Here is a 25458-nt window from a genome sequence, read left to right as displayed (position 1 = left end):
CTGGGCTTCTACAACAGGGTATGGATGCTAGGCATGCCAGTGGGTTGTTCGAATAAAGGTAGAGTTTAGTGTCCATAATGGGTACAACCCTTTGTTGTCCCTAGCAAACACATTCAGTGGCCCCCGGCAGCTTTACTCCTGCCATCACCAGGCAGCTTCTCAGATGCTGTTTTCGTGCAACTAATAATATTCAGCATGACCAGTAGCTCTCCTGCTGCCAGGACGCTCCTGAGATACAAATGTTTTTTACTCTATGGCTTTGTCAAATAACTGAAAAAACAAATCAGGCCTGTACGCTTTGCCATTGGTTGTTAGATTTGGGTTCATGGATGCCGCATACTTTATTTGGAATAAGAATAAGAAACTTAAGTCTGCGGTGTGTAATTGATAACTTTGAGGTTATCTTTTCTTTGAGTTTAGTTACATGACAGAAGAAGGCAAATGAAATGCTCAAGTTTAGCTTTACAAACTTGTAAATATGAAATATGTTTACATTGGTGGTCTGTCCAAGAAATGCTGTTCCTGCACCATAATTGAGGAAGACATTAGCTGTAGCAGACTGAGTGTGTCACTTAACGTTGTCAGTGCACTGTTTGATTGTGACAAGCCGTGTATCAGCTTTCTAATAACTCAATAGAAGCAGTGGCGGCTGGTGACATTTGAAGGTGGTAGGGCGTAAAGGTTTTGTATGAGTGCCCCGGAGGCGAGAGCGTGTAGCAAGTGAGTCCAGCCACCATTTGGTGGGGTTCGAGGAGATTCTCCTCAAACCCCTTCCCTCATCCCTCAAAAAAAGAGCAGGCAAATGGTGTATTTACGTAAATTTGAGGAAGCAAGAGAGTTGATAAAGTAATTTTGAAAGTGTAGTTATGGCATAAATAAAGAGACCCTGAGCCATAATCCCTATTAACAAGCCCTAATCCTTAGCCATAAACACCAACCATGAGCCCTAAACCATAAAATGGAGCCTTAAACCCCATCGCCCAGCCTTAAGTCCTAATACCTAGCCATAAACCCCAACTCTAAGCCACAAACACTAGCCCAAAACCCTTATGCCTAGACCTAAACCCGAGCCCAGCTCTAAAGCCTATCCTCGAACCATATACCCCATTCCTCACACCTAAAACCCCCTCCTGTGGCTCTCGTATGCAACATACCTCCCGACCCGCCAAACCGTGTTAGAACTAGCTGGAACACCCCCAAATTCGACACCCAAATCACGTAAAAACGCATAACCGCGACTAGGCCTCAAAATCGCGTCCAACTCACTATCACAAAATAAGCACTTCCACTGCTTCAATCATCATCACACTTGCAGGGTATATAGTTCCAGCGATTCCCAACAACCTCACCAAGCCACAACTTCCTCGATCTAACGGAACGGGTACGACTTTTCTCCCGAACTTACCCCACCCCCCACATTCAAAAACATCCAAAATTCAACTAAACTTGCCTCAAACCTTGCCAACTCCATATTACTCAGCAAAAAGGTGCCCGCCGTCCTTACCTGAGTTTCTGGGCTTCCTGTTCTTCATGACCGATATGATGACCAGGAGGCTGCCACTCCCGTGCCACTGCAGCCAGCTTGACTCCCGCCGGGCGCCGTTTTCAAATTCATTTCTTGCAGGCAGGACTGCACGCACACAGGACTACAGTAGCCAATCCTGACGCTGCCCTCTTTAGAGGAGAGCATCAGGATTGGACTGAGCACAAAAAAAACGCTGCCCTTTTTTCGAGCACTGGGGTATGTGGCATAGGCATACCCCGTACTCTGCAGTGCTCGCTTTCTAAAAATCCATTTAGTTTGCTTGCTGCATAAAGGCAGTCGGGCAAACACCACATACGCAGAACGCACTCCAGCGCCACCCAGTTTCAGACAGTGCATACTGTGACACATAAGTGAAGCGCTTGACACCGCGGCCGCAGCAGGGCAATAATTATCGGGTAATTTATTCGAGCGGCGCGTTAATTTATAAAACTTTTATTAACGGGCCGCTCAAATAAATTGCCTGATAATTATTAGTGGGGCAACGCCCCACCGCCCAAATGGAAAAACTGCCACTGAATAGAAGAATGTATTGTATGATCTATTTAAAGGCGTTGTGGAAGGTAAAAGCCTGCAATAAAAAGTTTCAAACTAAAACAACAGAAAATGCATGTTATGTTATACGTCTGCTACAAAAAAACAATAGAAAACACACATCAAGGGGAATCCTACCCGGCAAAATGGTAAACAACATTTAAGCTTCATAGCTCATATAGTGTACAAGTAATCTTGCCATTTCACTCCTTACACACTAAACACCATATTCAAATCTTAGGTTTTAATTTAGCATACCAGGGATTCTGGGAGTTGTCTCCTTTATTTGCTTCATTTGATCCAACCTATTTGGACCAACAAACTTGATAACAGAGGTTTGCAAAATGAACGGTCAGATCTGGAGACATGTTGTGTTGAGTACATAGAACCATGTGGTCCTATAGCTGTGATATGTGAGATTATGCTAAAGTGGTCGGAATGAGTGCATGGATATCTGTAGGTGTGTTGCTCTTTCTGCATAAGTACATGTAGGTGTGATCTTTTCCAGTATTTGCATGGGTGTTCTTAGTCTACGTGCATGCCCTATCCAAAAGCTAAACTAAAATTTGTAGGACAGTGCTGCTTGCAAGCTGAGTTCAATTCTCTCTTGAATTCGGGCTCTCAGACAGTTCATGTTCTGTGCCTCACAATACCTTTTGATAATTTCTACCTTTAATGTAAGCAGCCATTTTACACATGTTGAATTTCTTTATTTAATTTAAATTTGTATTGAGATCCAAAAAAAAAAAGAAAAGAAAACTGCCATACAGATACATGGATTCAGAATATTCAAGCACCTAAGATAAAAACGCCAATAAAACCCATTCCATATTGAAATGCATCTAAGACCATAAAAAAGACAGCAATGCCTAAACCTCCACACATGATAAATACAATAACTAAATATATACAACTTCCCTTCATAGTGAACCATCAGAAGTGCATAAAGAGCTGAATATGCAAAAAAGCAGTAAAACATAGCCCAGTCTTCTAAAATGACCCCCTCTCTTTAACCAAGACCCACCCTAAAAGTGTATCAAATGTCTTCATCCCTCTATTACGTAGTGCACAAAGTCGTTCACTAGTATTAACTTGCTTCATTTTTCAGAGCCAGTCCCCCATTATGGGGACTGGATGTGTCTGACATTTTTTAAGTAGAAGGGGTCTGCCCACTGCCATTGCTACATATAAAGATTGTGACAATTTATTGGTTATACCCAAAGTAGGAACATACCCCAATACTTACAGCCAAATACTGGGAACTAATTAGACCTACCATTCAGTCTCCAAATACTGAAATATTTAATTCCAGAAGTCCTGAATAAAAGGACACAGGCCAATGACGTGCACCCAATTGGCAACTGTCTCAGCGCTACATCGAAGCAATGACCAGTCAAATTAGAGTTGATTTGTGTGAGAAAATGTGGCGCTCTATATAAAAGCCATTTATTCATCACCACCCCCTTTTCTGAATCATTTATTGAAAAATAGCATTCAGCGACAATTGGCTGCTCTTAGAATGCTAAACTTTAGTGTATTAATTTCGTCCCACATCCGTGTTGTTAATTCCAGACCTTCATATTTTTCCCATTTTTTGATTGCTTTTTGGGTGCGATCTAGACCCTTCATGGAGGCGAAAAGTCTGTTCCATTTCCCCCGACTTTTGTGTTCGCTAGCTTCCACTAGCATGGGTACTGCCTTTTGGCCCCCATTTATCTGTCAAGAATCAAGTTACTAAATACTTTGTTCAATAGTCTGTAGGTTCCAATAAGCAGAAAGTCGCCTTGAACTAACTCACAAAATTCTGACCTGTTTAACCATCTCTCCCAGATAGAAAATCCAGTAGCTTCCTGAACACTGCTTTTCCCCATTTTTGGACGATATTGAGTGGCAAATTAGCTCCAGACTCCGTGACTAATACTGACAGGAATGTTACTGCATTAATATGGAGAATGGCGTATCTCCTTTAGAGATCCATAATTTTCCGAAAGAACCCCTTCAGACTCTTATAACGGACTTGTTTAGGTGATTTTACTATTTTTAACACATCACGTATAGTATATTCTTTGAGAATTAGCTGCATAAAATAGTTCTTAAAAGTACCATTGTGAAGCTTTACGCTAGTCCTGGACATATACTGTGTAAAGTAGGTGAAATAATAACAATTAAGACTGGGAAGCACCAACCCACCTTTTTCCATCTCTTTATATAAAGTGCCAAGTGCTATTCTGGCTATTTTCTTTTTGCCAGATAAATGATGTAAACATAGACCCTACCTTTCTGCAAAAAAAGCTATAGACACGAAATAGCTGAAAAGAGAAGATGAAACAGAGGGAGAATCGACATTTTGATCAGGTAAACCCTTCCCAAAATAGTCAAAGGAAGAGAATTCCAACGTGAAAATAGGTCTTATATTTTTCAAAGCAGTGGGGGAAAGTTAAGATCAAATAAATTCTCAATCCGTGATGAATACCTGGTACCCAAATATCTTTTCATTTGCGAGTTAATGCACCATGCTATAACTGGATGTAGTATGTCTGAGTTGTACTTACATAATATTATTCAGTTTTCTTCGTATTGATTTTATAGCCACCCAATTTCTCGTACTGTGCAAAAATCTCAAAAGCCTTCTCTTGGGCACCCTTGCTACTATTGAGAATAAGCATAATGTTGTCAACATATAGCTTCATCTTTTCCATCTGTGTCAGCGGATGGTGGATATAACCATTCTCCCTGATCGCTAATGCCAGTGGCTCAATAAAAAAAGGCAAATAAGCTAGGGGGTTATGGACAAACCTGCCGAATTCCTCACAAGACTTGTAATTTCCCCACTTCTAGGAGCATTTACAATAATATTGGCTTCTGCATTGCAAAACATCCGACATATCAACCCCATGATCTGGGAATATATCCCAAATCTGGATAAAGTACAAAACAAAGTTTCCCAACCATGAGGTCAAATGATTTGTCAGTATCTAACAGAAGCACTATAGCTGGTATATGGTTAACCGAAAAATAGTCTAATGCTTCAGCCAGATAATGTGTGTTTATACCTAATTGACGACTCACAATAAAACCATTCTGATCTGGATGAATTAGTTTTGATGCAATTGAGTTGAATCTGTTAGCTATTAATTTTGAGATTATTTATCATTAACATTTAATAAAGTAATTGGACGATACAAATTCAGGTTTTCACCATGTTTCCACTTATTTAAAAAGATCACAACATCCCCCCTGTGAAATAAAGCCAGTATGGTGCCCCCCACTAGCAATGTACTGGCGACAAGTAAAAAATAGACAGAAAAGATTGTTAAAATCCTGCAAAAAACCCCGTCTTGCCCACAGGCTTTACAGTTTGGGAGGTTCTAGGATACCACAACCAATTTGTCATTAGAAAAGCGTTGAGTGATGTTGTCCCCTCTTCCTTGGAAAGCATGGGAATATTGTGGTTTGCTAAAAACTTTCAAGGAGTTCTTTATCTCCCTATTGGTTTTGTGTGTAGATTTGTTTATAACTGAACCAACGTAATTTCTGCCACTTTCTCAGGTTCCTTGTACTTAATTCCAGAAATTGAACATTTCAATACATCTATCCAGCTTTTTAACGTGCCTACCAAGCTTGAAACCTCCTAGTAAAATGATTCTCCTTGTAAACTTTTTGCATGAAATGCAGTTTAAAACCTCACATTTTGTGTAATGCGCCTCACTTAAAGCCTGTTTAGCCCTATCTAATTCTCTTTTACTGGGCTTTGTTGAGTTTCTTAAAATGTTTCCATAGCTCTACTGGACATGTCTTTCTAAGATTTGCTTTTGTAATTTAGCCTTTTTTGTATTCTCAGCTCCTTACCTATCACCAACCCTCTAATAAACGCTTTTAGGTGTTCCCATACTTTACTAGGTGAGCAGACCTATGATTTATTGCCAAGAATTCCTTTATCGCCTCTTTACAATCCTGGATCCAATCTTCCTCCTGCTAATTGAAAACCCAACATCTAGGATGTTCTGTTACTTTCTCCACCAAAGTCTCTAAAACTACTATTGCATTGGCAGATAAACCGTTAGGGAAGATCTGTTGATTTTTTTTAAACTAAAGCCTTTGGAAGTAAAAATAACCCATGAAAGAACTTCTATGAAATCGTCCAGAAAAACAGGTATATGCAATTTTTGTAGGGAAAACCACCCTCCAAGGGACGATCAGTCCCAATATATTATGATCATTTTGTAAAACCTTCAGCGCTTTAGGTTTTATCTGCCTCTTTAGATTAACTAAGGAGTAATTTTTGGGTTCTGAAGGAAATTAAAGTCTGCTCCAATGACCACTTTGCCTGGGATTTGATGTAAAGACTGGAAGCGCTTGTAAGGCATAGCATTGTATTTGAATGGGGAATATAAACCAACAAATGTGAGCCACCTGGACCACACAAGGCAGCTCACCCAGCAACACCGACCGCATTTATGACTAGCAGAATTGACAACTTCAACACCTAGCCTCTTGGCCAAAAGAATTGCAGTGTATGTTGGTCCGCCTGAGTACACATGTAGAAATTGACACCCAGTGATGTGGATGACATCACTAATATGTCCAAGAAAACAAAATACGTTGCATACTCGATTTGGTTCCTGGGTGTAAATTAATAAACATGTAGAAATTGATACCCAGGAACCAATTTGAGTATGCACATGTGCATGACATATTAGTGATGTCATCCACATCACTGCACATGAAACCCGTTAATCCTTCCAACCCCATGCCTGGTGGAGCAAATAAAACAAGTTCAGCTATCATATGTTGGCTTGAGGATCAACAAGAACTGCTCTACATTTCTACCATTAACAAAAAACACCTCACACATTCCTGCATATCCCCACCAGCTTTATTTAAAAAAAAATTACATTTGCATCTTCTAATAGGTGTTTTTGCTAACTATTCAGGGTTACGCTAATTGATGTTTCCCTAAGGCATCCTACAAAGTCAGTTCACATCAACTATCATGGGATCTAATTACTTATGCCAATGAGTCAGTTTCACCCTTTGCCTTTTCATCTAAAAATCCTGTTAACTTTAGTACGGCCATGGAGTCTAGTTGATCCCCATGTTTTTCAAGTAATTTGTGGAAAAATACATCATGTTTTCATTCAGCCTAAAGTTGAGGAGGATATGCATTGTCCCTTAAAGTAGTCTTCCACCACTACTACTGCGAAGGAGAACGTTCATGCAATTATAAGCATTACAAATAATATATCTATTGGTGTTGCTAGTAGTACTTTCCCAAACAATAATTGTACTGCATGCTGTAAATAGTGCAACAAGAATGTACTGCTACTACTTGTGACAGAACTGCTTCTACTATTATACTGGTACTACATTCGGTACATTAAATACTGCTCCTAGTACTTGTATGACTGAAAAAACTACTACCACTACTCCTGCAAGTTCTACAGTTATGAGTACTACTGTAATCACATCTACTGACCCTACCACTCGTAGTACTACTGCTGTTTCAAATACTTTTACTGCTACAAGGACATATTGACTTGTTACTAGTATTGCTGTTATAAGTGGTACACTAGAACTGGTTCCAGTACTATAACAAAAACTGAAACTACGGACAGTTCTAATGACACTGTTACTATTTTTTGTACTAATGTCAATAAATCTATAACACATATTCACAGGGGGTATTCCTTGTTTTTGCTAAGTCTTTCTACAAAATCTGTAAAAAAGGTAAATTAATGAATAAGAAAATTGCCACTGCTTAATATGTCAATGAAGTGCTTGGGCCCACAGTGTTGCTCAAAAGCCTGTGTCTGACACTATTGAATATCATCATCATGAATACCAAGGCTGTACAGTATTGATTCCACCTGAGGATTCTTTTATCCACCACCAGAAACTCCCTGCCTCTTTTTCTCATTCTTGCTGGTCCCTGATCTCTCCCTTTGTCACATCTTCCTCCTGCTCCTTCTTTTCTCTTTGTGAAATTTCCTTCTCCTGCTCTGTGTCAAGCAAAAATAGGTGCCGGTCCCAAAACGTGCAAAAGAAACAATATATGGGCAGAATGCTGGACATTGCAAGCATTCACCCCCAGTCACAAAGATCTGGGTTAAATCCATCACTCTTTTGCTCACCACACCACCCCAGTCTGGACTCAGCCATGTGCAAATCAGTCTTGACCCTGTTCCTTTTGGGAACAGTCCAGCCGGAACTGCCAAGCCAGGTCCTCCCTGGACCAGAAACAAGCATCCTGGAACTGGTTTCAGGGCATCATCCTTCATCAGCCAGGCTGATGGGTATGCCCAGATGTGGGTCCCTTGCTCACTGTGCCACTGGAATCAAGCTAGCCTGGCTGATGAAGGGTGACATACCCCAAAACCGGTCCCAGGACGCGTGTTTCTGGTCCAGGGAGGACCTGGCTTGGCAGTTTGGTCTGGAATGTTCCCATGAGGCACAGGGTCAACAATGATTTGCATATGGTTGGGTACAAACTGGGGTGGCACAGTGGGCAAAGGAATGATGGATTTAACCCAGATCTCTTGACTGGGGGAGAATGTTTGAATCATTCAGCATTTTGTCCATCATTTTTTGCAGTTACGCTTTTCGCCCTAAGTGGGATGGGTATGTCCCTTGCTCACTGTGCCACTGGATTCAAGCTAGCCTGGCTAATGAAGGGTGACATAACCCGAAACTGGTCCCAGGAGACTTGTTTCCAGTCCAGGAAGGGCCTGGCTTGGCAGTTCGGTCTGGACTGTTTCCATGAGGCACAGGGTCAAGACTGATTTGCATATAGTTGGGTCCAAAGTGGGGTGACAAAGTGGACAAAAGACAGATGGATTTAACCGAGATCTCTTGACTGGGGGAGAATGTTTGAATCACTCAGCATTCCGTGCATAATTTGTTGCAGTTACACTTTTCCCCAAAAGTGAGCGCCAGTGGGCCACACCAGAAACCATTGGCTCAATTTACGCACTGGTTATGTATAGTTTATTCAAAAAAGTTCCCTTGGTGTATACCCTAGTACATGAATTTAAACTTGAGTTGGAGAAATTTCTGTCATACTTTCACTGCAAATGTAATAATAGCCAAACTAATGTTGATCCATTTTACAGATATAGTTATACATCTGGAGCCGCACTTTACTACCTCGTATGATTGCAGACTTATGAATTTCAGTAATTCACAAAAGTGACAGTCACTTATTTTCACAAGTAGTCTTTAAAAACATATATGGTTTCCTAAGTAGGTCTATGTTGATGCAGTTCTACGTGACTATGTGTTCATAAAGGATATTGCGGCATGGATTAGCAAATTTAGCAGCACAAATATGGAAATTTAGCGGTACAAATATGGAAATTTAGCTGCATTTTTGCTGCACTTTATTTTACTCTTTTTAGCAGAGTATTCCACTTTGAAATAGGCAACCTGGGATATGGAACTGAGGAAGCAGCCCGCAGGTGAAGGCTGTTATCCCTTGGAAATGCAACCCTCCATTTGCTTAGCCCATTCCATTCCAGAATACATATTTTTCTTGCCATCCCAGATACAGCAAGAATTTTGGAAATCACAGATGCATTCTGGCCTACTTTGTTATAGGTTGCGCACAGTTCCCACCTGCCTAGAATTGGTGGTAATTTGCATGTGCAAAACTATGTTTTTCTAATGACTAATCGCTATTTGCAAATGCATTGACATAAGAATAGTGATTCGCTATAAATGATTTTTAAATAGCACACCACTATTTTGAGTCAGTAACATACCAATTCATAATTCATTTGTATTGCTAAATTGATGCGAAATCGAGAAATCCTGGAGTGTCTGTATAATGTAAATAAGCTCTATATTTACGAAAAATTTGGACAGTGTGTACCGTTGTTAATCAGAACCTTGAAAAACTGTAAAAATGTTCTACTCCTGAATGTACGGCAAAACAACTCCTGCGCCTTGAAACGGCATACAACATTAGACTAAAAGAGAAGCCTAGTTGTGTGGTAGAGATGCCACGAGGGTACTGAATAAGGGGCAATCGGAATTCAAGCTATGTATAAAAGATGTCAAGACTGAAATGCCCCAGAAGATAAGACATGTGTGAGGTTTGGGAAACTGGTAAAATAGAGGCGCCTCCATGCACAGGACAGAATCAGCTGGTACTACTCACTCCGACAGAGGCGTAGCCAGAGCTTGTGGCGCCCGGGGCTATCCCTCAGATTGCCGCCCCTGGAGCGGGAGCTGGGAAAAAGGACGGAAAGCACTTGACAGAGGTCCAAGAGACACGTAGTATAGCTGCTAATAGTTACCTCGATCATGCAAGTTACATGCACATGCATGACACGGTCCAAGGCTACACAGTTGAATACACTGGTGACCGGCAGTACAAAGGAGAAAACAGAGACTGCATGGTCTATCTGGGGACTCAGAAAAAACGCATGTGACATCCATCAGAGAGCTGCGTGAACGAATACCTGGTAATCCCCTCAGCACAATATAAACATGCACATACATGACACTGTTTGGGGATCCATCATCTACAGCTGACATTAAATGACCAAATATCATGGTCCCCCCCAATTAACTGGCTTCATTTTAGCTTCTGTATCTATTAGTTAATAGAAAGCTTTTCAATTGCATGAATGAAAACGAGTAAACGCAATATGTCTATCTATCTATCTATCTATCTATCTATCTATCTATCTATCTATCTATCTATCTATCTATCTATCTAACTATCGATCTATCAATGGGCAAAGTGTAATCTAATATTTGTCAGCAATGTTCTGGATGGGAAGGCAAGTGATTTACAAGAAGCAAAGCCTCAAGTGTGTCATGAGGACTATTCCCTAACTCGCAATTGGTAGTACATAACACGTTACCCTTTGCATACTTTATGTATGACTTATTGCATAGTTATAAAGAAATACATTTATATATAATAAAAATTGAAGAGGAGATAGTGGATTAAATCTGTACAGTGAGATGCAGGCACACTGAATAGGCCTTGTGAGCATCAGCAGAGATAGTATACTCTACAGACATAGCAGCAAAGAATCTCTGAGGAAGAAGAGTGTTTTTTCCACATTAGATAAGTTGCTCTATGGCAATAACATAACATCTGACATTTGTTCTGTGGTATAAAATGGGAGTGGGGGGAGGGCATACATGTATTAATATACATTCTCCCCAGTAGCATATTTAATTTAGCCACTTTAATTTTCACTGTCATAGCATAGATCTATAGATTGTTCCACTAACATAGATGCCCATAGATATATACTTAAATACCCTTTCTCTTTTCTTATACACACATATGTACACATCGCAAGCGCAAATGCACATTAATATACTGCTATTGATTGGCATTTATATGAAATATGGTGCCTATTGTGAATACACACTTAGGCAACCGTTCCTCAAAATTGTGTAACTCTTTGGTCCACACCAATCAGGCAACCATCTCAAGTTCAGGAGATAGAGTAAAACCTGGTGTCAAGTGGCCAATATCTGGAAGGCAAACCCTATATAAACATCATTGGATATGTGCTGTACATAATACTACTCAGTATATAACATAAAGTTTATCTGAACAGGACCAGCACTTTTCAGCAAACCCGCCTTAGCTCAAGTCAGGTAGTGACAGCACTTCTCAGAAGAGAAGTTCTTAGGGTGCAGTGCCAGTCGCTTCATAAAACATAGCATGTTTATTAATAGGCAAATTATGTGGCATAATGCGTCACATTTTGGGATAGTATTTCTACATTATTTTGTCATTTTTTCACCTGGTAACAGTGCCGGCGAAAAGAGTTCACCTTAATTCGCACCAACTTAACACCCCAAATACAGCAATAAGCAACTGCAAGATGACCAGTCTACCTTTGCTAAAAGCCTCTAGTGCGCCGGAACCCGAGTCGCCACTTGCTTTGCAACTTTTGATCTGTTTGAGGTAGAAACATTTTTTTTTTTTGCCTAAATCTGCAGAATTTGCAGCAGATGATGAATTATGTGGCAAATGCAGAAAATCCAATATTATGCGAAAATCGCCGTGGCCACATAATCGCATAGCTCCAATGGCCCTCTGGTATTTTTTAAAGCAACACTAATGGGAAACTACATCACAGTGCATTAAAGGTTTGCAAAACGTGATGAAAAGAGCAATAAAAAAGACCCATTAGATGCACTGCATTCCGATAGGGAATTGCCAGTAATCTCCCACTTGGAGTGCGGAAAAGTAAAGACCTGCTGTCAGGTGCAAGAAATCTACAGCGCTGCAGAGACGTCCCTTTGCGTCATGCGTCACGTGATGCCTAGAGCTACACCCGGCTTTTTGGACAACGGGTCTTAGTTTTAGCTAACTTCTTTTGTTCCTAATCATAACAATCACGGGCCTCCAATTCCAAGTGTGCTCGATATTGATCACGCACGGAGAGGCCAGGTCCCACCTGACAGCTAGTTCGCTACTTTGGCACACAAAACCGCATCACACTCCTGCTGAAAATTACCTGTTCCCTAAACTGCAGAGTTAAAGTGCGTGATAGCGCTTGGTAATTTGAATGCACAGAGAAGGACGAGGCGTGTCTAATACGCCACAGGTGAGCGTTCCTCGGGCCCCCAAGGCCTTGTCACATCACGTCTCGGACGCGAGCACGTCATGGCTCTTTAGATCGTGGTGTGTCACAGCTCCCAAGGCGCTAGCGTGGTGTGCCGCTCCTGAAAAGCTGCCTGTACCACCCTAGAAAGCGCCCAATAATAAATGATCCTGCCTGCCTTCCATGCCCAGTGCTTTGGAGGGTACATTGCAAAGTGAGTCAGCAGGGCTCAGAACAAAACAGATGCAGGAAAGCCAGAGGCAGGCACAATTGGGCAGCCGAAGACAGGGCAAGGCTGGCTAGCCAGGCAGCAGGGGCTATGAATAATTATGGCCGGGCCGGGGGCGCCGCATGGTGACAGTCTCTTTCTCAGGTAGTACTCACTCTTGGTGGGATGCCTTGCCTCACCTCACCTCACTCGTCGCAGCAGGCTCACAAGCACTTTTAATTGAGCTTCTGCGCATGACAATGTGGCATGGTCCCACCCAACCCCACATGCACTCGCGGAGACATCTGCGCACGCGGCGCACCATATTCAATAAAGAGCCTGGCTCAGAGAGGCCTGCCGTGGGTCCAGCGGACATGCGCACCGTCCTTTTAATTCATTAAAACGCCAGGCATGCAGTGCGCACTATTTATTTCATTAGAGGCTTGCTTGCTCAGCCTTTATAATTTATTTTGAGGACACTGACACTACTGTAATGACTGACAGTAGTGTCAGTCAGTGCCCCCCAATAAATTATAAAGGCCGAGCAACGTGCCACCGGTGCCACACGACCGCCGCCTCCTAAATGGTGCCGCCTAGGGCAGTCCACTCCCCCCCCTTCCCCCGACCCCCTAGCTACGCCGCTGGGAGGTGCCAAGAGTAGCAGGAAGCAAGCTAGAGGTCACAACTGCCACTCCTGACTACCTCCAAATGACACCCATGAGCCCCCAGCTGACATGATCACTTAGTGAGATAACATTTACTGAAACATGCAGCAATTAGGTGTGATTTTGTGAATCATGGCAAAGCCATTTCGCCATTCTATCCTTCCAATGTCGGAAAATGAGTACCATTAGAGTGGGTTATGACTAGTCTTATCTGTGCAAACAGATTACAAAACTGTGACAGGAAGTGACTTCTAAAAATTAGGTAAATATACATTTTTTTATAGGATGACAGGTCGAAATGTATTGCAACAAAGTATCCAAAAACAAACAAATGCCAGTGTAATAAACGTTATTTACATTGCATTCTAACCAAGAATTGATCTTTCTTATCTTAATATTTCGTTGTTATATAATGTACTTCTTAAATTGTTACAGATCCCAAAGTGGGACGATTTTGCGGATCTCGCGTTCGCGAATTTTGCGGATTTGCGGATTCGCAATCCGCAAAATCCGCGAATTCCCGCGAATTTTTTTTTTTTTGTGTTCGCCCGTGTTTCTGCCAGTTCGCGAGGGTTTTTACAATTTCGCAATTTGCGAACTTACCTGTCGGGTCGCAAGTTTTGCGAACTTGTTGTTTCTACGTGTCCAGCCTGTTTGGGACACTCTTCTTCATCACTGCCACTCTCTGTCACCACTGCCACTCTCTGACTACTCATGCCACCCTCTGGCCCACCCATGCCACCCTCTGTTTCATCACCACACCCTCTGGTTGTCCAGTGTACATTATTTTCGGCAAAGCAAAGCACACCTTCCCTGCCTCAAGTGACCTGAATTAATTTGGGGCTGATTAATGTGTCACAGAATATTTTTTTAGCTGGCACCTGCTTCCTTAGTGCGCCCTGATTAGTGATCTTTTGCACTTGCTAAGTGCTTTCATTGTTGCAAAATTAGTTACAACACCTGCCCTGCCCCAACTGACAATAATGAATTAGGGGCTGATTAATGGATTTTAACTTCCAGCCTGGCTCCTGCTTGTCTCCCTTAGCTGTAATTCAGGACCTTTGTGGCATATGTGTAACTATTCTGAGGTTCAGAGCAGGGTCACATAATAGTTTCAACTGGCAACTGAACTCTGGAGGGGCCCCTCAGGAAGCACTACAGGAAATGGCTACTAATGATGAGCCTGAACTTTTGAACCTGGTAAGTAGTTACTTTCAGTTTTGCTAAGATCGTATTTCTGCAATTTTGCACTTATTCGCGGGGCGCGAACTCACGCGAACAGTGCGAGCAGTGCGAGCAAAATCCGCTGCTCGCGGATTTGCGGATTTTGCGGGAGATTCGCGAATCTCGCGGATTGCGAATTTCCCGAAAATCCACAAAATCCGCGAGCGGAACGGATTTTCCGCCCATGCCTATATCCGTAGCATACAATGGAATATTGCAAACTTGATCCAAGAAGCCAAGAACGCTGTTGTGAATGCACTACGGTTACTGTCACTGTCTTTAAGTACAGTTCATGAAAGCTTATTATTATTTGAGAATGTGTGGCCTAAAAGCTAACAGTTATACTGACATATAACCCACACTTATAGCTGTATTCCCAATTGGCTGGTAAATAAACATGAAGTTACCTGGGCCGAGATTACGATTCCAGCTGCTATCTCTTCTCCAATTACAGGCTCAGAACTTTGAATAACAGGAGGGACTCAGAACTACCGAGTCCAATTCCACATGTTTTTCTTGTTTCTGGACCCGTTTCTGCGCATATTTTCGGGAGGAATATACCAGCAAACACACCACATTTGGTTATTCAGGGAGCCGTATCATGATGGGCCAAGTGCCTGTCTTTTTTGCGTGCAAGGTGTCCAAGCATCAAACATAGAATTCGAAATGTCTCTGAGCTAATGCATTATCTTTAGACAGAATAGGTCGGAAACAGAGAGAGTAAATCATCCCTGCTCACTCTTTCCGAATAATTCTGCTTAAAAATCATGCCTTAACTCAGAGACATTTCGAGTTCTATGTGTGAACTTTAGACACCTCCAACGCAAAAAGCAGGCCCCGTAAAACTTGGACTAAGGTGGATTGTATTCTAGATAACGACCGCCCCCTCCTAAATGGTGCTGCCTGGGGCGGTCCGCCCCCCCCTAGCTACGCCGCTGCACTCAGAGGTTAAACATAGGTATGGATTATATATGCACTGAGGGTATTTATCCGAGGAAGATCTCGCCGTGGGTTTGTGAGTGCCTCACCCTGTTCGCCTGCAGTTTTAAGTTTGGCATCCCTCACTTATGCTAAACTATCCTAGCCCAACATCCTATACTGTTCATCCACCATACCAACGAACCTCTGAAAGGAGGAATGGTGCTGTGGGATGAAGCAAAGCTGCTGGTGTTTCTCACCACACGTAGGATTTAAACTATGGTGTACAGTGGTGGCAAACGCGTGTGTTATGTTGTAAGTTACAAGAGGATGGTCACGAGAATGATGTGACCTGGGTTAACTGCATAGACTGAAAATTAGAGATTTTATTTGTTGGTGCCTACACGTAATGAAGCTGATGTGGTTCTAATGCCATGGCATACTTTTTCATTTCACCCTCCAAGACCCAAAACGGTGTGGATTGTCCTCTGATTGTTATTAATGCAATCACTGCCACCAGACCTCCACTTCCACCCATGGCACAAGCAGCCGGTACTGAAGGAGGACCAATGCTCATTTGTTACTCCTCAGTACCCCCCACACCCCCAGGTACCGGAGCATCCTTTTGCTGATGAGCTGGGCTGCTTCAGCTTTTCCCTTCATTCCTTCCTTTTTTGTGGGCACTTATGTAAAATTCACAGCATATTTACAAAAGTGTTGATTTTGCAGGCACTTTTGTAAAAATCACGGCATTTTTACAAAAATGACGGTATCGTGGCAAACCACGAAATCGCGAAATCCTGGAGGGTCTGCATAATGTACCATTATTCATGTGAAAGTGCTGAAGTATTGGTTCAATTGCACTTTCTTCCCCCGTGCAGGGCAATTTGTTTCCTTGTGGAGAAACCGCTTCCCTTCCACTGCTATGAATTATAGGGTTGTTTCATCCCCAGACTCACTTTGGAAAATGATATACCAATGCCCTTCGCAGAAGTAAATTTAAAATGGTTTCCACTGTGGGAATTTATCAAGTCGAGGTTTTTGAAAACCCACTAGCTCTTAAGTGATAGGAGACATACTGCTGAGTAATATTACAGTGTAGTGGGGTGATATTACAAATGGTTAAGTTGAATTTAGAGTTCAAAGCCATCTTTTGTGAATTCCTTCCAGTGCTTAATTTGAGTTGGTGGTTTGCGGTGCTCGGCACCAGCATATAATTGTCAACACCAGCGCTTGTGACAGTCTGTCAAGGTGGTGCTGTCTAGCTAATTTACAGATGACCACAACAACAGTCAATTATTCATTCCATATACATTAAAAATGACTATTGACTGCCGCCCAAACCATTTCTATAGCTTTGGTGCCCTGGAATAGTCCGACTTGTCACACTGATAGGAGTGTGATGGGTAGTGGTTGTGTTGTTGCTATCACTGGCAGTGCTGGTAGGGGCAATGGGTGGAGTAAGCTACAGTGGCCTCCTGACGAGAGCCCTGGCACTTATTTGTTTACAAATTAGGCACTGCCTTGCACCCTTCAATCAAGCCTCTATTCAGTATGTTGAACCTGTGCGCATGGCTTTCGGGTACTGTACCAGAATATAGGTGCACATTCACACAGTCATCTTAGAGTTTGGAATATGTTCTTCATAATGTGATTGTAGAACATTCTTCTTAGGGATTGCAGCAAAAAGATGCAAGTGTGCAGGTGATAATCTGACAATACAACAGGGCCACCGGTTTAAATATTGCAGTAGGTGCAGTGGCACCGGGGCAGAGGGTGTGAGGGTCCTACTGTTTATGACTGTCATATCAGTGGATTGGGGGCTGTTTTCCTTGCTTGCATCACGTCCTGAAACCCCCCTGCTATGCAACTATTATACATGGCCCATTATGTACCGCATGGGAGAAGGAGCTTTCTGTTCTAGTATAATGGCATTTAAAAAAAAAAAGACACATCATGGCCGCATCATTTACATTCAGTTATCATTTTATGCTTGTTCATGTCTGTTTGACGCATCATTTACCTCCTGCGAGGAGATGTGCTTGCTGCGTCTGTCGCTCTTTCTCATGCTAAGGCACTCACAGCCGCTTAGCTTCAGGCCTTCCTCGTCGTGCCGTCCTGATGAATAAAAAAATGAGCCGCGAGCATTATCTGGATTATGGGGGCGCAGCTCAGGCCTCCCACCGCACTAATCATAGCGCGCTTTTTGCACCTAACCACAGTGGCGTAACAAAACCCCCCACAGGCCCCTCAGTGAAGGGGACCCCCTGGTGCTTGGGGCCCCCTGCACGGGCGGATGCTAGAAGCTCCTGAATGGGCCCGGAAGGGGGGGGGGGCTCCAAGTACTTTGCAGGGGGGGCCCTCAAGTTTTGTTACACCACTGCCTTACCATTTTACTTCCAAGAAACAGAAATGTCATCAGAGAGAGCCTGTGACCGGGAAGAGTTGTTCTTTCAGTTTACTTGTGTCCTTCTGAAAACAGAGACCTTTGGTGTTTCATTAGCACATGAAATAAACATACTCCCATCTGATTTTACTACACAGAGTTGGGATGAGGTCATAGCTCTCAGCTTTCTGAGCTCTTCTGAATGAAGTCCTATAGTCACCTCACCAGAGCTCCATTTTCTTGCAAAGGTTTTAGATATAGTTTGCATCTTGTTATGAAAGGAATTGTGGCTTCCTTGTGCTAATCTTCTTCAATCAACACCTCCTCTTGCTGATAAGCAAGCTCAGTGAACAAGTGCACCTCCCAGAACTGGATTACTTCCTGGTTATCTTTATTACACCGAGGGACAGATTTATCAAAATGTCATGCACCGCAGTGCAGCAAGACTCCTCAACCTGTTGGAGAGGGCAGGAAATCCTGGAAAGAGAGGCCAATATTACTCTGGTCCTTGCCCACTTAGAGATGGGAACTCAATGTTATTTGACTTACTGTTTTTGCTTGTATGGCCTTCCTTGACACCAATTTTCTTTTTCAGCCTGTGAAAATAAAGGAGGTGTAACTTGAGTATGATTCTTCCTCAAACTAGGCCAAGCATAATGTCCTAATCCACTTCCTGCCAAGTCAAATCTTTATCAAATCATAGTTGCCTATTTGTATTGAGGATTGTTTGTGGCTTTGATGCCAAACCCTGGCATCATCTAAAGAGTCTTATCGGTTCGTTGAGAGGTATATCGTTCCTGTTTCATCTGCAGCTGCTTCCCAAGTGTATAGGTTTTGTCAAAGCAAGTCACAAATGTTCAAAGCGATCATCATCTATAATTTTGTTGTGCCAGTTTATTGCCCCTTGCTGTTCATGGGCTGACAGTTCAGCCACCGGGTGACGTAAAACACCATTAACTCTGTGCCCATTTATAAAGTTTGAGTAGGCACTTTTAGGTCCGCTCACATGCTGAATCTCACTTCTGTTATGATTGCTTTCCAGCATGACCACAAATCTACTACTATTCATCCAGGCCCGTTCTTAGATGATGCTCCTTGAAGCACCATCAAAACCAAACTAGACCTTGTATCATTGATCATGCAGAGAGTATGACATCTGCTGATCTGAGAGAGTCATCTATAGGAGCAGTGGCAAGATTCTGGTCAGTGTATGGCACTGATTAATAGAAGTTACAGGCTGTAACTGAGTCATGCTCAGAAAGGATGCAGAAGAGTAATCAGAGGTTGGGAACTCTCTTGCTACTTTATCCACTGATGCAAGGCTTCGACTGTCTTCTGAATTATCTTTCACTTGCCTTTATAAGCCTCTGAGAGGTCAGTTTCCATTCTTTCCATGGGGGTGAGGAAAAAAATCATTACTACTGTCAATGTCACCTTACCAAACCCCAAAAAGTTTTATGAGGAAAAATGTTCGGTCAAAACTAATTCTTTATTAAAATATAGCTCAACCTACGGAGATCATGCATTTTACAAAAATGACTGTGATATGTGGTGGAAACAGCCAGTTTAAAAAAAGCAAGCCAAATAGTTTTTATATTCTCTATCAGAACATTGAATCTGATTCTTTGCTGCACTTGGAATAAGAGTGTTTGCATCAGGTGTGTTGACGCTTCAAATCAATTAATATTAAAGAGGGTCAATTTGTGGGAAAGGGGGAATCTCGTGCTCAAATAATTATTCCAGACCATTTAGGGAAAATGTGCAGAGTTCAGCTTCTTCCAGTTCCCAGTCTGTATATTTATTCAAATGTCAAAATAATCATTGCAGAAAGTAAAAAGTTAGTTAGAATCAGAAGCAAATTCATTATATAATGTAACAATGCAATGTGCCTTAAAGAATGTAAGTACCACATCACATTAGCAAACAATCACAATAATAACAACAAACCCTAATGCAAAATGATCACGCAACATCTAGTTTTCTGCGTAAATGAAAATGAATGCGCTCCTCCTTTATAATGTTCCACACTATAATGTTACTTGAACAGCAAAACCAATCTAACTACTAACTTTAAATCCACCCCCAAATAACACCTACTTACACCTACATTTCATTAGCTGTTCACTTGCACGATTTATTTGCACAGTGGAAGTAAATAGGAAATTAAAGTTTATGCCATCGACAAACATAGCAATATAGATTCAGAACATAACTTTGCAATATTTCAAAACCCATTCCTTGGTCATGTAACTAGTAAAGATGACACTTACACTACTGAGAAAGACCGTGACTGCAGCTGAATTTCATGATTTTCTGAACAAATCTGGGGCCCTTACCTAAACCCACTTGCTCTGACATGATTGGAAACAACCATAGTTTGAAGGGCTATAATTGACGATGTCTACACTTTCCGCACACAATCCCCATAACCACCTAACTTGATACTATTTGGTCGCCATTGCACTTACCATTCCATGCATTTGTCTTATAGCACCATAGGTGATTTTATATGTATCCTCCTTCCATTCTCATACATAGCTCTGCTTTAATGTAAGGATACATATTAACCCCTTCCACGCTGATGACGAGCTGGGCTCGTCATGGCGTAGCCTCCTCGCACGCTGATGACGAGCCCAGCTCGTCACGTAACATGCGATTTAAAAAATCTCAGCGTGCGAGCGTAATTCCGCTAGCGCGCATGAGGTTAAAGACCCCTGCTTAGGACACCTCTTAATCCCCTCTTTTTCCTTCTCATTAATGTGTGATTTGAACGGCCCTAAATTTTCCTGCTATATATGGCTTTGTGGGGGTTTCTCTAGGAGGTACACAACCTCTGTTCAGGGGCATTTCTCTGGCACCTACAGAGTACTTTAATTCTTCCTACATCTGGCCCCATTCTTATGCTAAGGCCACTTTCTGTATCCGCTTTATAAGTGAACCTTTCAATTTTTAAATCTATTGCACAAGCACCTGCAGTTTTGATGATTTGTTTCAGCAATTCCTATTATATTGCTCATCTTACAGTCAAATACTGCTGGACTTTTCCCATTGTTTTTGATCTTCTACTCCTAACCACCCTCCCATTTCTCCACCTAACAAGCATATATCCTTTCTTTATCCTTGATGACCTGCACCAAACTCTTTGAACTGCACAGTTTTGAAGTACATCATCTGTAACCTGTGAAATTTCAAAACAAGTTTAAAGACATGAAAAACTAAAGGGATTTTTAGACTCTTGAAATCAGAATCAGTGTTTACATATTTTGGTTTCTGGTTTTGATCAGAGGAAGTGACAGGAGAAGGGCTTGATAATTAAATGCAAATTAGGGTAGTAATCAGTTTGGCTATATAGTTCCTGTATCTACTGTTGCTCCTAGAAATGTATTGTTGAATGATATGATGTGGTAGAGGATAAATGAAGTTTTATTGTACTAACCCAATAAGAGTGGCAGTAGCATTATTGACACAAAAATGATCTTAAGATAATGGCATTTATGATACTTGCATGTTCCCAACCGAATTTTCCCCACTATGTGCTTCGCGTAGAGCGCAAAGTTCTGAAAAACTCCATGTAGCGGTATGGAGCAGAGATTTTCCTCTCTCTTGGCTCGCCAACGTTAAGTTGACGAGTAAGAGCGAGGAAAATCCAGCTCTAGACCACCTTCCGGTGAGATTTCTCAGCACAGGCAGATCGATATCATTCGCGTTGAGAAACCTGCCAATAGCATTGAGGAAACTGCCACTGGAGTAAAACATTTACTTGAGTGGCAGAAAGAAGCTGCTACCTATTACGCTGTGTGTGGTGCCGTTTGCGCTGATTTTATAGCTCAGGACAAACGCCTGGTGCTAAAAATCAGCGTGGGCAGCACTACTTACCTCACGCCACTGCTTGCGAATCTCCACAGAGCCCAGGGAACTATTTTTTTGTCATGGAACTCCATGAACTCTGCCCAGGCCTACTGCTTAGCCAAACTAAACAAAGGTGTAAAGCAAATAGGTCTGTTTTCTGTTAGGGAAAGTGTTTTCAATATTTGGCAAACCCTATATATTGCCTCCACTATTCTTGGATGAAAATCACATAATGAAACAACATCTTGGGTTACAACAAAATAGTCGCTGGGTGTAGGGCCTTTTTCCCCAACAGACTGCATTAGCAGAGTTAAGTGGTACCCTCAAACAAGAGTGTTATGAAAGGAGGCAGAAGGTTGAATAAGCATTGTGCAAATCGTGTTGTATCACAATAGATCAGTTCATCAAATTCTACAACCGGCAGAACACTGAAGTACTGTCTTCCAAGGACAAAAGGAGAGCTTCAGAGACTGTATTCAGATGTTTGAATAGATTAATTTCCTTTATTCTTGTCATAACACAAAAAAGACCAACACATGTTTCACAGCTACCAGGTTGCTTCTTCGGGGACAATCATTTTAAAAATATGATCAGAATCCTAAAAGTAGGTTTGTAAATCATTGCATATTGTGTAGTCTTAAATCACAGTAAAGGACCAATGATTCCTTCATTCCTTGCATAGAGCACATGGCATATTGCCCAAATACATACAACCACAGTGATCGAAAAACTGGTCCTACTACGACATGAGACTGCACATTACAGAATGATTCAAAAAGCTACTTTGATGATTCCGATCATATCTATAAAACTATTGGTTCTGAAGACTCAATATGGCAGTTGTGTTTCACATGTTGGCCTTTTTTTTAATTATGGCAAGAATAATGTACTTTAATTTATTCAACATGTAAATACAGTTTCAGAAGCCCTCATTTCTGTTTTTAAGTCGAAATTTGCTTTCAAGAAAATCCTGCCCATTACGATTTGGAATCTAGAGGTCCACTAAGAAATGGCGAATTGTTTGGGGATTGGTCATTCTAGGCTAGATTCCCCCGGCAGTTCCTTATTTTGGTTCAAACGTTCATCCAGTGTTTCGGCTGCTTTTGGAAGCCAGATACAGTGGATGAAAGTCAACTGATCCTTGCCCCAAAGGAATGAATTGGCCACTCTGAGTGAGAACTCAAGTGAATAAAAAAGTTGTAAATCCAATGTATAATAACAATGAAGTAATACAAATAAACGTGTAAGGGGAAATAGTGAATATCACTGTGTTTTTATGATGGGCCAAGGCAACCAGCCAGCATGCCTTTCCTATACAAAAACTCCAGAGGCACAGAGTAAGTACATCAAAGAGCACACAGTGGTTCTAGTCTGCTTTATACACATCGCCAAGATATACACAAATGATACCATCCAAACATCAACAAAATGCCATTACCTTGATGGACCTCCCATCCAAGCAATGGCATTTCATGAAAAACCATGACAGATAGTGGTTGAAGAAGGCTGACCCAAAGCCTTCTGTCTCGTTATACTAGTTATTGTACTTTTTTGAGGAATTAATAACGTGAGGTTTTCACAACACCTAAGGCGGTCTCTTGCAAAATCTCAAAGTTAGATTTCAAACTGGCGTCTTATGGAAATAGGAGTTAGTGCATTTTATGTGGCATAAAGCACTCTATAGAGTGGTAAGCTTTCTGAAGATGAGTGTAAACTGTTCAAGCTGCCCACATCTTATCTCCCTAGCCTGCACAAGGATTACGGCCACCTCATTCAGCTAACTGTTTTAAATAGGTTAGTAGGCAGCAGGACACGTTTTCAGTTATTAAGATAGATTTATTAAGTTACAAGATAAGATAAGACAGCAGAGCATAAACCTCACATTACAGTAGGTTATCTTCTTGCTTCAGGCCACATTTAGGTGGGTTCTTCTTAGTGAGGTCTTGCTCATGCTGCGCTGTTGTTCTTGGACTTCCCTCCGGTTTGCTTCAGATGTCGCCAAAATGTCGTAAATAGGTTAGTAGGCAGCAGGACACGTCTTCAGGTATTAAGATAGATTTATTAAGTTACAATATAAGATAAGACAGCAGAGCATAAACCTCACAGCTGATCAGACCATCAACTGCCAAGGCTGGAATCCTCACAACACAGATAGAACACCCTTAGGTAGTAAGGAAGACTGGTAAGATAAGAACACTAAGAAAGGACTACAGACACCAAGTCGTCATATTGAAGTAAGTATAAATATACAACACTAACCTCAGAGGGAGCTGTCTCAGGAATGACGTGCATGAGACATAGGTCTGGATGCCTCAGACCACTGCTACACGTCAGACTTTGTGTACTGCCTTGAATACACATTTAGCAATAACAGCGGCGACTTGGTGTACTCTTTGACTTGTCCGCAAACAATCACAGTTTGTGATTACTGTAGAAAGAACTTCTTTGCTAAATATATTTTTCTCCTCTTTGTGTCATTGTGTAAATAGTGTAGACCAATGGAAAGTAAATAATGGCTGAAAAGAATGTTATTTACTCGCTAGCAGTATGTGGCAGCTTTTTACATCTAGTATTCACTGGGCATTGACTGCATCAGTCAAAGCGCTTTTGTTTTAAAATTAAGAAACTTAGATGTGTGTGGTGGGTGTCATGTCATACTTCCCTATACTGTTAGTACTCTTTTTCCTGTAACTTTATTGATTGGCGTCTAGGTCATGCCATTAGGAGACAATAAATACACAAGCGTGCATCCACTATTTAAATGTAAATACAAGTGGCTGGGGGAGCAGAATCTGTAGGTGAACCTATTACCTTAGTCCTGTTGAACTATTCCCCTAGATGCGTGTTTTTTAAATGTACTTGTTGGTATTTTTTCCCCAAAATATTTTCGAGTAGGTAAACAATATTCCGTTTTTCATCTGTTTCTAAAACAAAATGCTTAGTCATTTTACTTTGCAAAAGGTCCTTTGCTGCTGTTTGTTTAATTTATGGTATAAAAAGTGCCTCTCAATTTGTCCTAGGTTTATCAGAACTCATCTGAAATATTGAACTAGTGGAGATGTACGGTTGTTCTTGGACGTGTACGAATCAGCCAGGCCAGACAGAATTTTAGATTGGTCTGGAGTGAATGGCTGGGTAGAGATGCAATACAGCATGTATTCCCTCCCTACTTTGAATGGACGGAGTGGAGTGATTTTTTTTAGTAAATACTTGTCATCACTTTTGAAACAAGCACAGACATAAAACATGCATCTCATTTGCTATTCCGCCATACAATCAGCAGAGACCCCGAATTCTTAATCATTGTTAAAAACAGTTTAACCAGAGACTAATCAGTTTGGGCCAAAGACCTGTTAAGAATGCTTAATCCTCTGCCCCAGTTTTTTTCATATTTATGTGGACAGCTTTGGTCTTATAAATTAATTTCTTTGCTCTAGCACAATAATAGTCCATTCCTCTAGTCCAATGGGGGAGGGGGGGGTGTGTGTCCTGGATCGTGTTTTTTTTTTACTTATTTCAGTCTGCTGGAGGGATCCTGAATAGTGTCCCCATGG

The 25458-nt window shown here is 41.6% G+C and overlaps 1 protein-coding gene across 3 annotated transcripts in view; it reads left to right on the top strand.

Moving 5' to 3' along the window:
• The window catches only part of SYTL5 (synaptotagmin like 5), a 1215112-nt gene that overhangs the window by 993516 nt on the left and 196138 nt on the right, over positions 1-25458 (top strand). The window lies entirely within an intron of this gene.

The sequence above is a fragment of the Lissotriton vulgaris genome, chromosome 8 (assembly GCF_964263255.1).
Source record: "Lissotriton vulgaris chromosome 8, aLisVul1.2, whole genome shotgun sequence".
Taxonomy (NCBI): Eukaryota; Metazoa; Chordata; class Amphibia; order Caudata; family Salamandridae; genus Lissotriton; species Lissotriton vulgaris.
Note: the sequence above shows the minus strand (reverse complement) of the source record. Positions and strands in the feature narration are given on the sequence as shown.